This window comes from Chiloscyllium plagiosum, chromosome 14, assembly GCF_004010195.1.
Source record: "Chiloscyllium plagiosum isolate BGI_BamShark_2017 chromosome 14, ASM401019v2, whole genome shotgun sequence".
NCBI classification, from domain to species: Eukaryota; Metazoa; Chordata; class Chondrichthyes; order Orectolobiformes; family Hemiscylliidae; genus Chiloscyllium; species Chiloscyllium plagiosum.
The window spans coordinates 38,174,942-38,190,538 of NC_057723.1; positions in this window are offsets into that span (position 1 = coordinate 38,174,942).

The window sequence follows — 15,597 nt, forward strand, 5'->3', positions numbered from 1 at the left end:
GGGACATTTTTCACTGAAGTGAAGGAGGTTGAGAGGTGACCTAAGTTTATAAAATCAGGAGGGGTATAAATAGAGTGAAAGGTAGGCGCCTTCTCCCTAGGATAGGGTATTTCAAGACTAGGGGCAAAATTTTAAGTTGAGAGGAGATACATTTGTAAAAGACATGAAGGGCAAAGTTTTTACACAGAGGTAATGTGGAATGAATTTCCTGAAGAAGTGGTGGATGCATGCACAGTCACAACATTTAAAAGGTGCTTAGTTAAGTTCATGAATAGGAAAGGTTTGGAGGAATGTGGGCCAGGAGCAGGCAGGTGGGACTAGTTTAGTTTGGGAATATGTTTGGCATGGATTGATTGGACCGAAGAGTCAATTTCTTTTCAAAGTTTGTGAGAAGATTTGGAGCTCATTTGTGTGATGAAAGAAAGAAGTTGCATCAAGACACTGTTCAAAAGGGCTACAACACACTGCAGTACACCAGAACTGCAAAAAGAGGAAAAAGAACACCTATACAATGTATTCGCCAAAAACGGATACCCCCGCAATTTCATCAACAGATGCCTAAGGGAAAGACAACGGAACGAGGACATGCCACAACTCAAAGGACTAGCCACACTACCATACATCAAGAGCATTTCTGAACTGACAGCCAGACTATGCAACCACTAAGACCCATAACAGCACACAAACCAACAGCCACTCTCAGACAACAACTCACCAGAACGAAGGACCTGATACCCAGCATGAGCAAAACCAATGTAGTGTACAAAATCCCATGCAAGGACTGCACAAAACACTACATAGGACAAACAGGAAGACAGCTAACGATCCGTATCCATGAACACCAACTAGCCACGAAACGACACGACCAGCTATCCTTAGTAACCACACACGCAGAGGACAAGCAACATGAGTTCGACTGGGATAACACTACTATTATAGGACAAGCCAAACAGAGAACAGCCAGGGAATTCCTAGAGGCATGGCATTCATACACAGATTCAATCAATAAGCACATCAACTTGGACCCAATATACCGACCACTGCAACGGACAGCTAGAACTGACAACCAGAAGCAGCAGAGACAAACCACTATAAATGCCAGAGGAAACATCATAGAAGCGCTTCACAGGAGGCTTCCAAGCACTGAGGATGTCACCTAGACAGGGAACAAAACGTCTGCAACACAAATCTCCAGCTCGGCGAACAGAATCACAACAGTCAATTTCTATGCTGTATGACTCTATGACTCAGAACATTTTCTGTAAAATAAAATACATTTCCCTACCAGTTTGGAGTATGTGAGCAAAAGTTTCCAAAATAATACATAATTCAGATTTCACAACAGCCTGATTAAATTTTCCTTTAAAATTGCTTTTAATGTGTTTGATTACTTCACTAAAATGTTATGCACAATAATTTAAAGCCATTTTCAAAAACATTTAGTTTCAAATAACTATTTTGACTCAGGACATAAAGAGAGTGCGGGTTTGTGGTGTTAAAATTGCAAAAATGCCAACAGGTCCAGATGCTGGCTCCAAGGCCCTTTTGGCAGACCTCCTCAGTCACATCGAACCATACCTTCTTCATTACAATAGAGATAGAAAATGAAGCAGAGAGAGAGAGAGAGAAAAAACAGAGAAGTAGACAGCAGGGCTAATTTGCCTTCCTTTGGCTTGGGGGATGGCGGGGAGGGGGGGCGCGATGTGGGGGGGTGTGGGATGGTGAATGAAATGGTGTGAGATATAAATAGAGAAGGGAGATATGTTAGTAAAGGGAAATTGAAATAGATCTCCAGTTATATTGCAGTACCAGACCCAGTATCATTTCCTGAACAATTTCAAACCCTCCAAACTTCCAACAAGTCTTTAAGGCTGGTCATAGAAACATATCCCATATCCTGACAGAGAGTCCCTTGTCAAGACTCCCCTCCCAGGGAAAAACATCCTCCCTGCACCTAGTCTGTACAGCCTTGTTAGAATTTTATGTGTTTCAGATTGGCTCTCAAGTTCTAAACTCTAGTGAATACAGGTCCAGTCAAACTAATCTGTCCTCATACAACAGTCCTGTCATCCCCAATATCAGCCTCGTGAACCTTTGCTGCATTCCCTCTTTGGCATGTATATTCCTTCTTAGTAAGGGAGATCAATACTGCGCACAGTACTTCAGGTGTGGTCTCACCAAGGCCCTGCATAACTGCAGTAAAATGTCCTTACTTATGACCTCAAACATTTAAATATTTAGTAAGATTAATATCTTATAGGATTGATAGTCAAATGCTGCGTGGATTTTTTCTGGGTGGTCCAGTTTCCTCCTATCATCCAAAGATGTGCAGGTTAGGTGGAACGGCTATACCAAATTGCCCATAGTGTCCAGGAATGTGTAGGGTAAACGAATTAGCCATGGGAAATGCAAGGTTACAGGGATAGGGTGAGGGGATGGGGGTCAGCGTGATCTTCGGAGGGTCGTGTGGACTCAATGGGCCGAATGGCCTGCTTCCACACGTAGGGATTCAATGATTCTATATATTAAAGAGAAAAATGCTGTTTGTTGACAAGATAACAGAAAGGGATAGGGACTGGACTACTGACACCACCTTGTTTCCTAACTGACAATGGGGTCACGTTTACCATTGATTAATTTGTAGACATGTGGCAAAACATGAATATTATAGTAATGAACACACCAGTGGAAAGTCCTTTAGATAATGGCGTTTGTGAAAGAAGTCACGCAATAATAAAGAAGATGCTCCATGAAATATTAGCAGATCGACCAAGTTGTAAATTAACATCTGACCTGGCTTGGGCAGAATGTGCAAAGAAATCACTGTAAACGTTTGGACTACAATTGTTTTCTTTGATAGAAATCCAAAAATTCCTTTGGTATTGAGTGACCATCCCCTACCTTGGGACCTGCAATTCGCTCCCATTTTCTTCTGAATCCTGAATGCCCTGCATGCAGGAAGAAGGGGAGTATTTAAGGATGACCTTTTCGAGAAAAAAATCAGTGAGATTCACAGCATCATTTGAGACCATCAGAAACCAATATAAATCAAATGGACATTGTATATTATAAAAGAGAAGGGCAAAAATAGTGTAAAATTCCAAGTAAGGTGTGATGGAAGAATGATAGTTTTACAACATGGCAATCAAACTGTTAGAATTTATTCGTCAAGGTTAATTGGCATGGATTGCACATTTACAAAATCTGAGCAAGTCATAGACAGTGATGAGGCTCATTGCACTTTGCATATATGTATTAAACAATTATGAAGAGCAAGTTATGACGGAAAAAGGGTTCAGTGATTCTGAAGAGCAGGATAAGACTATTTGCCTTAGAGCACAACTACTAAAGTTGGCAATTAAGCCAGAAGAAGGGGCATTCCTGCCAGTGCATTGTGGAAAGCCACCATTTCAGGGGGAGCAAGGCAAGCCGGAAGCAATTACACCAGTGTTTACAATTTCAAGATGAAGAGAAAAGGCAAGATCCTTGGATTGTAAAAGATGTGAAAGGCTAGAAAGTAAATCAAATTCATCCCTGGGTTAAATAGTGCATCAGAATTTTGGTATTTCTTAGTTAGGTCTATCTTGTTGAAAGCAAGATGTTAAAAGTAGTTAAAAGTAAATCCAGCAATGTTCTATTGGTATTAGAAGAAGAAACTAGTAGGTTACTTTCTGATGCTCGATGATGATGTTCTGTGATGTAGTTCTGCAAAATTCAAGCAATGTGTGATAGATAAAAGAAAAAGGGAGCCTAAAATTGATAGTCAAGTTTCAGAGGCCTTTAGTTTCGTTATTAAGCATAACAAGTCAAGAGTGATGTTGGTTTACTAATATTGTTGTGAGCAACATTTATTTTTGTATAGGACGTGAGAATCACTGGCAAGGTAAACATTTATTGCTCATCTTTAATTACCCTTGAATTGAGTGATTTGCTTGGCTGTTTTGGAAAAGGTGGTTAAGAATCAACCACATTGCTGTGATCTGGAGTCACCTGTAGGCCAGACCAGGTAAGGACAGCAGATTTCTTCCTTAAACAACGTTAGTAAATCAGTTGAATTTTACAGCACCCACTGATAGTTCCACGGTCACCATCACTGAGACTCGCTTTCAATTCCGGATCTTAATCAATACTCAAACACCATGATCAATCCATCAATCACATACCAGTCAATAGAAAGAGGATTCTGCATCCAAGGTAGGAACAGAGAAATTAAGAAGCTTGATTGATCAATTGAACTGGTTGTGCATTTAAATGAGATCCAGTACCAATTGTGATCCACTGGAACTGAGTACCATGTCAAAACACACTGCACTTGAGACGTTTTTGAGGCAATCAAAACTTATACGGTACTTTGCACGTTTTGGGCAAATGAAATGCAATTGAAGCATGATTAATGTTTTTTTCCATTCAATCATGACACCTGTGAGTCGCTGCCTGGCCAGCATTTATTGCCCATACCTAGCTGACCTTGAGAAGGTGATGGTGAGCTGCCTCTTGAATCACTGCAATCTATATGCTGTAGGTAGACCCAGAATGCCCATAGGGAGGAAATTCCATGATTTTGACCCAACAACAGTATACATCGGGATGGTAAGTGGCTTGGAGGGAAAATTGCAGGTGGTGGTCTTCCCTTGTCTTTCAGATGGAAGTTGAATTGAATTGAATTGAAGTTATTGTCACGTGTAGTGAGGCACAGTGAAAAGCTTTGTCTTGCGAGCAATACAAGCAGATCACATCGTTAAGTAGCATAGGAAGTATATATTAGGTAAACAGTGGCAAAAACAAAAACACAGGTACAGGCAAATGTTCAGAGTTTGTGAGTCCATTCAGTATTCTAACAACAGTGGGATAGAAACTGTGTCGAAACCAGCTGGTGCATGTGTTCAGGCTTCTGTACTTTGTCCCTGATGGTTGAGTTGTAGAAAAACATTGCCAGGTGGGATGGATCTTTGAACATGCTGGCAGCCTTTCCTTGACAGTGGGCCTGGTAGATGTATTCTATAGATAGGAGATTGACCTTTGTGATTGTTCGGGCTGAGTTCACCACTCTCTGTAACTGTCTCTGATCTTGAGTTGTCATCAGTTTGGAAATTTCAGTCTTAGGATCATTGATAAATTTCTGAAGTGCATCTTGTAGATGGTACACATTACTACTACTGACCGTTGGCGATGGAGGGTGTGGATTTTTTTGTGGATGTGGTGCCAGTCAAGTGAGCTGTTTTGTCTGGATGGTGTCTTGCATACCCCTGAGTATTACATGTGTAGTATTTTGGAGAAAATATTAACAAGGGCTGATCTGTGGCAGTTTTGCTCAAAAGGATGTTATTCATTTTATTCATTCATAGGATGTGGGCATTGCTGGGTGAGCTGGCATTTATTGCCCATCCATAATTACCCAGATGCAGTTAAGAATCAACCACATGGCTCTCTGTCTGGGATCACACACAGACCAGACCAGGTAAGGATGGCAGATTTCCTGCCTGAAAGGATATTAGTAAACCAGTCATATATTTTTATGTCAATCAACAGTGATCTTCAGTCACATGGTCACCATTCAACTTGCTTTTTTTAGTCCAAACTTTTATTAGATTAAAATTTTTAGCATCTGCATGATGATAATCAAACCCATGTGCCCAGAATATTAGCCTGAGGTTCTGATTTACTAGTCCAGTGACATTACCAATATAGCACTGCCTTCCCTAAATAATCATTCTCTTTGGGACAATATTCATTTGACAAAGGATGCCACAGAGAAAAGGTTGAGATTTAACCTTATCAGTGCAAAGAAAATGGTAGGAATAACAGGAATTTCTAAACAAAAAAGGAATTGACACGGCACCAATTGTAAGACTTATACAAAGAGAATGCTTGATCTGAAAAATCATTAGATATCCTCAAAAAGAGGCATTTTATGTTATGGTAAGTACATAGAATCTTGAAATGAGAACGGGAATATTGTCCAATAAGAATATGTTTTTTTTATTTAACCGCTTTGAAATGATTATACATCTGAAGAAATTGAAGAATGAGAGTATGGATCTGGTAGCAGTTGGTTGGATTATAAGGTATGACATGGAAGATAAAAAAGATTATTTGACTAATTTTTGAAAACTTATCAAATGTTTGAATTTAAAGAAAAGAAGGGAATTTCTGGTTTATCATATTAAGCTTGGTAATGCCTTATATTAAAATTCAATTCAAGTGGAAAAAGGCTTTGGCTATTAATTATCTGAGCAAGTATTTCTCAGTAGACAGCAATGAACTCTCTCTGAAAAAGAAACAAAATCAAAAGATGTGCTTTCAAACTTCACAACTGGCTTGAAGTCCAGTAACATCCTGCTCACCCCCATTGTTGCAATACTCCCATCAAGTTCCTTTTTCCCTGATTCTAGCCTATGTTTCCTTCTAGTCTTTCACTGCATCATTTGTAGGTGTGCCTTCAGGAACCTAAATCACATTTCCTCTCCACATGCCCACTTTGGCCACATTTCCAAATAGCACCCTCACTGTTATGACGTCAATTCTTTGTAGCTCCGAGGTGAACTGAATGGAAATGTTAAAAACATTCATTAATTCTAGTTGGATGTTAAAACATTGATTTGTGTTACAACCCAATGAGGAGGGGTGAATCAGCTTCCTTCTTTCCAATTGCCCAGGTTAATTGCAATAAAAATTTAAGTTCTTTTTAGAATGAGGCTATACCTTTCTCCAATTAAAATATAGTTAATTAATTTTCACCTAGCGTTAAGGAGCCAATTGAGTAAAAGGGAAATTTTAGTACTAGCTGAGCCCAAGATAAATGATAAAGGCATGTCATCAAACATAGATAAGTACAAAGTTACAAAGGGTTCATGTCCAATACAAAAGGAAGGTGAAACTAATGTGAAGGTTAAATTCCTTAAAAGGTCTTTGAGGCAAAAACCTCAGAACACAGTAGTTTAGTTCCTGTCTTCAATCATCAAAGGCAGCAATTATTTTGGGCAAGTCATCCCTTTAGTTCTTGGTGTTCTGATTTTTTTTAAACCATGTTGTCACTGGACATTTTTTTTCTTTTCAGGAGTCAGAGAACAAGCTTGCTCAGCTGGTTTCAATTCGACAGTCAGAAATCAATCTTCTGTCTCGGCCAAAAAGCAGCTTCTTAAATAAAAGCTTATTTGTGTATTTCCATGTCTGAATTCATTGTCTCCAAATTGTTAATTGCAAATGTTGTTTCAATCTCCAACATGCAAACTTTCTCATCAAGGTGTAAAATAAAAACATGAGATGAAGTTATTTTCACACTCTTCCCAGGGATGCTTGTAATAGGGCTGCTTTGCAATCTTACCATTGGATAAAATGTTAATTCTAGTTCAGCTATCTGTTGTCTACTCCTTGTTATAACTTGGCCACTTCTGGATAGCTGATGCCTGTGGCTATTTTGGTCAGTGTTTTGGATTCTTTTTTAAAACAATTTAATCTATGGAGTTCTCATGTATTAAATTGGGGCATGAAATGTGAAAATCAACAGCCAATATTTTGTGTTATCATAACATTAATAACTCTACTTTTGCCTGAATTTCCAACTTGGCAGACCTGCCTTGGTTTATATTATTTCATAGTGACTTGAATATGTTTTTCTACAATTGTGATTTTTAATTTCAGGGTACATTCATAAATAAAAGGTGCTTCTCATAGCCTGAAGGGAGCAGAGTATCTCCACCACACTTTTATAGCCTTTTTCCTTAAATGAGTCCTATTAATGGAAAAAACTAATTTCTATAAATTTCCTGTACGTTAGATAATTTTCCTTCAAGCTCCCAATATTCTTTTGCAATTATATGGCTTTTCTATGCAAGTCTTATTCACACATTTTATTTAGCAAGGAACAAGTCAGTTTCACCTTAGAGCATGTCCACTCATTGTTAGTATTGAGAGATTGACCCTCTCACTTCTGTCTCTGAGTATTTGTTTAAACACGTGCTCAGAAGAGTAATGAAGTGAGTGGGAAAGAAATCCCTATAAAATCAAAGTGACGGGTTCCATATCATGGGAATACAAATACTTTAGGAAGTAATTATATGGAAGTGATTTCAGGCTAAGTGCTTAGCTTCTTTAAGTCTACATTTTCCTGTATTTGACAAGGCCTTAATGAGAACACATTAAGGTAAAGTATCTGTTTATTGAATGTTTCTCAAGGCAGCTGTAAAAGGCGTGTGCATTACTTATCAAACCAGGTGTATAGAATAAGATTACTACAAAGACTGAAAAGAGATGCAGCTAGAATGCTGAAAAAGTGAAAACCAGTCCCAGGCATCAGATTAAAATAAAATGTAAGTGATGCCGGCAATAGCTTGAAGCAGAACTGTCAGAATCCTGAAAAGGCCATGATTAAAATAGTGGAAGCACATTACTATTCGCAGTGGAATCCATGTGCTTGCAGAAAAGGACCTTGATTCTGATAAAGAGCACAACACTTTCCAAGGTGTAAAGTTATAGAAGAACAGCAATTTTTGATACTTGCCCTATCCAGCTCCAAATGTAAAGTTGCAACAAAGAACTATGAAAGTTTGAAATAAAAAACAAAAGTTCCTGAAATGTACAACAGCTTAATCATTCAAAATAAAGATAAATTGATCCTTTGAATAACATCCTTCATCAAAAGATAGAGTATTAAGACAACATATATATATTTGGCTCCTTTAACATAATGAAACCGTTCTGAGGCCACATTGCAGTAAAAATGGTTAACTATCAGAACATTTCTCATTCAGATGATGATCAAAATGCATTTCCAAGTTTTTTTGGTTGTTTTTAACAATTACTTATTTTTCAAACTATATAATTTGGATTAAACTAATTTATATGTTGAGCAACAACTTCAATTACTTCACCACTATGGCTATAAATTATCTGTTGTCTGCACTTGTTAAAAATTGTTTATTCATGGGATGTGGGCATTGCTGGCAAGGTTAGCATTTATTGTCCATCTCTTATTCCCTAAAGGGCAGATGACATTTAACTACCAACATTGTTGTTCGTTTGGAGCCATATGTAAGCCAGAACAGATAAACATGGTACATTTTCTTCCCAAAAGAACCAGATCGATTTTTATAGCAATGGTCAGTGGTTATGTAGTTGCTTTTGAACTGTATTTTTAATTCCAGTTTTTGTTAATTTCAGTACCTGTGGGATTTAAATACTTATCTCCAGAACATGAGCCCGGGGTTCTGGATTACCAGCCCAGCTGTTATCTTGATAAAATGTTTAAATGATAATCTGGAGAGAAACAAGGTGTATGCAACCTTCACATAATCAGATTGCACTCAAATGTTAACATCACAGCAATCGTTATCCAGAAGCAAAGTATTTGGATTATTCATTTCCAAGAAATAATAATCCACTGAAATAGCTTTATGTAAACAATCTGCAGCTCTCCTATACCTAGACGCAATTAAAGAAATTAAAGTCTGTAATTGTTCCTATAACAAAGTGCACATCACGATTATGCACCCTGTAATACATTTTTTAAAAGCTTATGCAAATTTTCATTCAAATTCCCGGTGTATTTTGAAAATCAAGAAAATACCAGAGCATCAAGATTTAGCTGATACTTAGAGTGAATAACGATTAAAAGTCCATACGGCTTTACAACAATCCAATTTCTATATGTTTATTTACATAAAGGAAGGAAGAAGCTGATGTTGGGTTTGTGCCAAAATAATAAAAATAATTCACAAGTGGCTCCACTGTGCACCAGCTGTGCAAATCATGAGCTAAACTCTATTCTTTTACATGCCCAGCACATAGCACAGAACATGTCCTTGGTGCATGATAAATATTTTATTTCCCAATGCAGCTCACTGTGCTTCAATGCACATACAGCAACTAATTGTACATGACTTATATAATTGAGTAGCAATTAAATTTAATGTGTCTAATGATGCATGGAGTGAAATAAAGGTAAATCTGTTAGTTTAATTCACCTCAAGGTAAGATTAAAAATGTCAGGCTCTGGCTCTCAATGGTACAATGGGAAAATACGCCAGATTCTATGGTACTAAAACAGACAAAATCGGAAGTTTCTCTGGTTTGATCCCTGACCTATGCTGAAGTACTAGGTCTCCAAGGTGCCTTATAGGTTGGTGCAATTGGCCTCAGTTCCAGGTTCTAAGGAAGGGAAGAATCACATCCAAGATTCCAGGATGTTGTACTGTTTAAGAATTTTCCACCTTCCAGAGTTTTTTTTTAAGTGGTTAAAGTCTACAAGATGTGGTTGGTGCTAAACACCTATGTCTTGAATTCAAAGATTCAACACAAACCGGTTGCTCACAGAGCGCAGTTATTTGTATTCCCCTTGGAATAAGCAATTGTGACAAAGAGTGGCATAAGTATTAGAAGAGAAATAATCACGGATTACAGAAAAAACACAGGAAAGTGAATGCAAGCAATATTAGATCAGCCATGATCTTATTGAATGGCAGAGTGGCTCGAGGGGCTTAATGGTCTCCTCCTATTCCTGTTTCTTATGGTCTCTAACCTGGAAATCATACTCACTCAGAATGTTTATAAAGAAATTCTCCTTCCTCAGCAAATGAGGGATCACCGAACTAAAACAGAAATTGCTGGAAAAATTCAGTAGGTCTGGCAGCACCTATGAAGAGAAGACAGACCTGCTAAAGTTTTCCAGCAATTTCAGTTTTTGTTTCTGACTCCCAAGATCCGCAGTTCTTTGGGTTTTTTTTGTAAGGCATCACTGGAACTATGTGCTTCAAAGCAGTTCAATGATTTCAATGTCTGTCAGCAGGCAGAGTGGGCACAAAGCTGCATGAGGATAGAGGGCTTGCCTTTTGCACACAGTGCAATTGACTGTATGGACATTGCGGGCATCACATGACACCTTTCAGTTGTACGACAATTGAAATGGATTCTACTCTGTGAACGTCTAACTTATGTGCAACATTACGGAGAACCAAGCAGGGCATTGAACAGTATCTCAGCAGTAGGCACTATGTTTTCATATTGTGACAGTCCACTGTGCAATCTGCAATTGTATCTCATCAAGACATACTGAACTAAAAAGTGTATCCACGAGCAACATGGCTTGTAAATCCAGTGTACAACCCACGTACATGTGTGCAGCATGTTTACAATAGAATCCATGTGGCGATACAACGTATCATACAGCAGACTACTGGAATGCCAGCAAAAATCTCCCAGAATCAGTACTGCTCTGAAAGAATCCTGAAGTCCTTATTTCATGGTGCTCTGTTGCATACTGAACCATCATGAGAATGCAGCCCTTGTGATCTGCTATTTGATCACCAGATGAGGAGAATAAAGAGGAGGAGGAGAAGGAAGGAAGCAGATCATTTATGTTGTACCTTACAGCCTGGGATGTCCATAATTGACTTAGCAGGGTTTGACATCAGGAAATACAACCAGTTGCTTAAATCTCCAAAAGTCCTATCAATTCTTTCATCTTCTTTCGAATAGAAAATTAACCTGCTCAAACATTCTATTTGGTTTCTAACATAACATTCCTTCCCTGGTTTTCATAGCACTTTCTGTTTTGTTTCTCGCTCTATGTTTCAACAAGAAGCTTTCCAGCTATGAAAATTGTTCATTTGGTGTCTGCGTTTCTCCTCCACGGCAACCAGACTATGTAAGGTTCTGGAATTCTCTGTCTTAAACATTTTAAAACATATCTGTAAATACAGTGTTTGTAACAATGGTAAAGGAGAAAGAGGAAACTGTGCCATTGTGACAGCTTCCATTGCAGCATTACTGCTTTAAAAGCTGAGTATGCACTAACATGATGAAAGGGGAGGTGGTGGCATAATGGTAACATTGCTGGACCAATGGTCTACAACACCAGGCTTGGGGACTTGGGTTCAAATGTCACTATGACAAATAGTTAAAATCTGAAAATAAAAATCTACTCTTATCTGGTTTCTTAATGGTCTTTAGGGACCTGGTCTGGTCTCCCTGTGAGTCCAGAGCCACAAAAATGTGGTGAATTCTGAAGTGGTCTTGTAAGTTGCTCAGCTACATCAAAAATGCTCTGAAGCCTAAAGAAAATACTTAATTGTCCTGACCAGATGGCATCGCTGTGGCATTGGAAATGACAATTATTAACCCACCCCTATTGACCTTCTTCTACTAAGTTCCCTTTATTAACATTTTGAGTGTTTATGTCAATATTGGCATGTCCTACAGAGTAATGCATGTTGATGGAATTACACATTACAGCTAATGCCCCAGAGGCTACCATCAATATCCTTCGTTGTTTTCTATCCCACTTGCAGGACAGATCCACGAGTCAGTAAAGTGATATACAGTTGGGAGGAAATTATCCTGGGAGTCTCAACATTGAATCTAGTCCCGGTGAAGTCTGACGGCATCAGATCATGGGCAAGGAAATCTCATGTGATTACCACTTAGCCCCATCTCAATTTCTGAATCAGTCTTCAGAATTTTACAGGAAGCCAGGAATTTGAACCAATAACAGTGCAATACAATTCCATATATGGATGGTGAGTGGCTTGGAGAGGTGTTCTCAAGTGGCCGTGCTGGCACGTATCTGCAGCTCTTGGTCTTCTAGGTGGTAGTGGTCATGTGTTTGGAAATGCTTTATCAGGAGTCTTGGTGGATTTTTGCAGTGTATGTTCTAGATGGTACTCATTGCTGCTACTGAGGGTTGGTGGTGGATAGAATCAATATTTGCAGCCAAGCAAGCGGGCTGCTTCATCCTGATGGTGTCAAACTTCTTGAGTGTTATTGGAGCTGCACCCATCCAGGCAAGCGGAGTGTATTCCATCACACTCCTGACATGTGCTTTGTAGATGCTGGACAAGCTTTGGGGAGCCAGAAGGTGAGTTAATCGCTGCAAAATTTCTAACCTAAGACCTACTGTTATAGTCACAATACTTACAGCGCTAGTCTAGTTTAGGTTCTGGTCAATGGTAACTAGCAGGATATTGATAGTGGAGGATTCAGTGATAATGATGCAATTGGATGTCCATGAGCACTGGTTAGATTCTGTTTTGTTGGAAATGGTCATTTCCTGGCACTTTTAGTGCAAATGTAACTTGCCGCTTGATAGCCCAAACCTGGGTATTGTCCAGATCTTGCTGCATTTGGGCAGACGCTGCTTTAGTATCTGAGGAGTCATGAATTCTGCTGAACATTTTGCAGTCATCAGCAAACATCTCCACTTCTGATCTGATGAAAGACATTACCCTGAGAAATATTTGCAGAAATCAAGAGAGTCAAGAGGCATAAGCGAGTGTAGTGGCCACCACTAAGGAAAAGGTGAAAGCTCTTGTTGATAAGCTTTTAGAGTCCATTATTAAGGGTGAGATTGCCAATTACTGGGAAGTTCATGATAAAATTAGGGCTGAATCAGCACAGCTTCATCAAGGAGAGGTCATGCCTGAAAAATCAATTAGAATTCTTTGAGGAGGTAACAAGCAAGTTAGACAATGGAGAACCTGGAATGTCATCAATTGGATTTCTAGAAGGTCTTTGACAAGGTGTCACACAAGAGGCTGCTAAATAAAATATGACCCCATAGTGTTAATGGCAAGGATAGAGGATTGGCTGACTGGCAGAAAGCAGAGAGTGAGAATACAGTGCTCTTTGTTGGGATTTCAGCCAGTAACTAGTGGGGTTCCACAGGAGTCAGTGTTGCGATCACAACTATTTATGATACACATTAATGATGTGGACGAAGAAACTGAGGGCAATGTTGCAAAGCTTGCAGTTGACGCAAAAACAGGTGGAGGCACAGCTAGTGTTGAGGAAGTGTGGAGGCTGCAGAAGAACTTGGACAATATAGGAAAGTGGGCAAAGAAACAGCAGATAGAATAAAATGTGGGTTGGAAAGAAGAAGAGGTGTAGACTATTTTCTAAATAGGAAAAGTCTTCAGAAAACTGAAGCACAAAGGGACTTAGGAGTCCTCACTCTCTTAAGGTTAACATGTAAGTTCAGTTGGTAGTTAGGAAGGCAAATACAATGTTAGCATTAATTTTGAGAAAGCTAGAATACAAAGCAATACTGCTGATCCTGCATAAGGCTCTGGTCAGACTGTATTTGGAATATGGAGAAAGTGAGGACTGCAGATCCTGGAGATCAGAGTCAAAATGTGTGGCACTGGAAAAGCACAGCAGGTCAGGCAGCATCTGAACAGCAGGAGAGTCAATGTTTTGAGCATAAGCTCTTCATTCCTGATTATGCTCGAAATGTCGACTTTCCTGCTCCTCAGATGCTGCATGACCAGCTATGCTTTTCCAACGCCACACTTTTTGACTCTACATTTGGAATATTATGAGCATTTTTGGGCCCTGTACCCATGGAAGGATGTGAGGGTATTGGAAGGGATTCAGAGGAGGTTTACAAGAATGATCCCAAGGATGAAGGACTTGTCATTTGAGGAATAGTTGAGGACTTTGTCTCTGTACCCAATGGAGTTTTGAAGGATAAAGGGGGACCTCACTGATGTTTAGAGAACACTGAAAGGCCTGGATACATTGGACATGGAGAAGATGTTTTCACTCATAGGAGAGACTAGGACCTGAGGACACAGCTTCAGAGTGAAAAGATGACACTTTAGAACTGGGATGAGGAGGAATTTCTTCAGGCAGAAGGTTATGAATCTATGGAGCTAATGCCACATAAGACCTTGGAAGCCAAGTCATTGAGTTTCTTCAAGACAAAGATAGGTTTTTGATTAGGAAGGAGATCAAAGGTTACAAGGAGAAGGCAGAAGAATGAGATTGCGAATCATATCAAATAAAGGAGGAGACTCAATGGGCTAAATGGTCTAATTCTGCTCTTATATGTTACAGTCTCATTAAATGTCCTGGAGCTGAGATGACTGTCGAAGTTGAAAAGTGTGACACTGGAAAAACATAAGTTGTCAGGTAGCATCAGAATAGGATAGTGGATGTTTCAGGCATAAGTCCTTCATTAGGAAATGTTGTCTCTCCTGCTATTCGGATGCTGCCTAACCTGCTGTGCTTTTCGAGCCCCACACTTTTTGACACTGACTCTCCAGCGTCCGCAGTCCTTGCTTTTTCCTAGTTGCCGAGATGCTCTCTTCTTTAGTGCAATGTATACAATTAAAAGACATTTGGATAAGTACATGAACTGGAAAGGTTTGGAGGGATATGGGCCAGGAGTACGTAGATGGAACCAGTTTAGTTTGGGATTATGGTCAGCATGCACTGGTTGGAACAAAGGGACTGTTTCGGTGCTGTATGACTCTATGACCCATGACTCTATCATTTCAATTAGCATTGAGTTTCCCCTGGTTCCATTAACTCCAATGCATCTCCAATTGTTTGTGGTCAATGATGTTACTCTCAGTCAAATGCTGCCTTGATATCAAGTACATTTTGTATCCTTGTCACTCTCAGTGCTTTCTCCAAGTGGTGTTCAACAGGGAGAAGTACTGATTCATCACCGACGTAATTCAGATTTTTTTTTCCCTGTTTGAAACAAGGTTGTAATGAGGTAGGGAGGCAGAGTGACCCTGGTGGAACCTGAGCTGGGCATCATTGAGCAGGTTGTTGCTGAGCAGGTGCTGCTTATTATTTCTATTGATGACAACTTCTAAC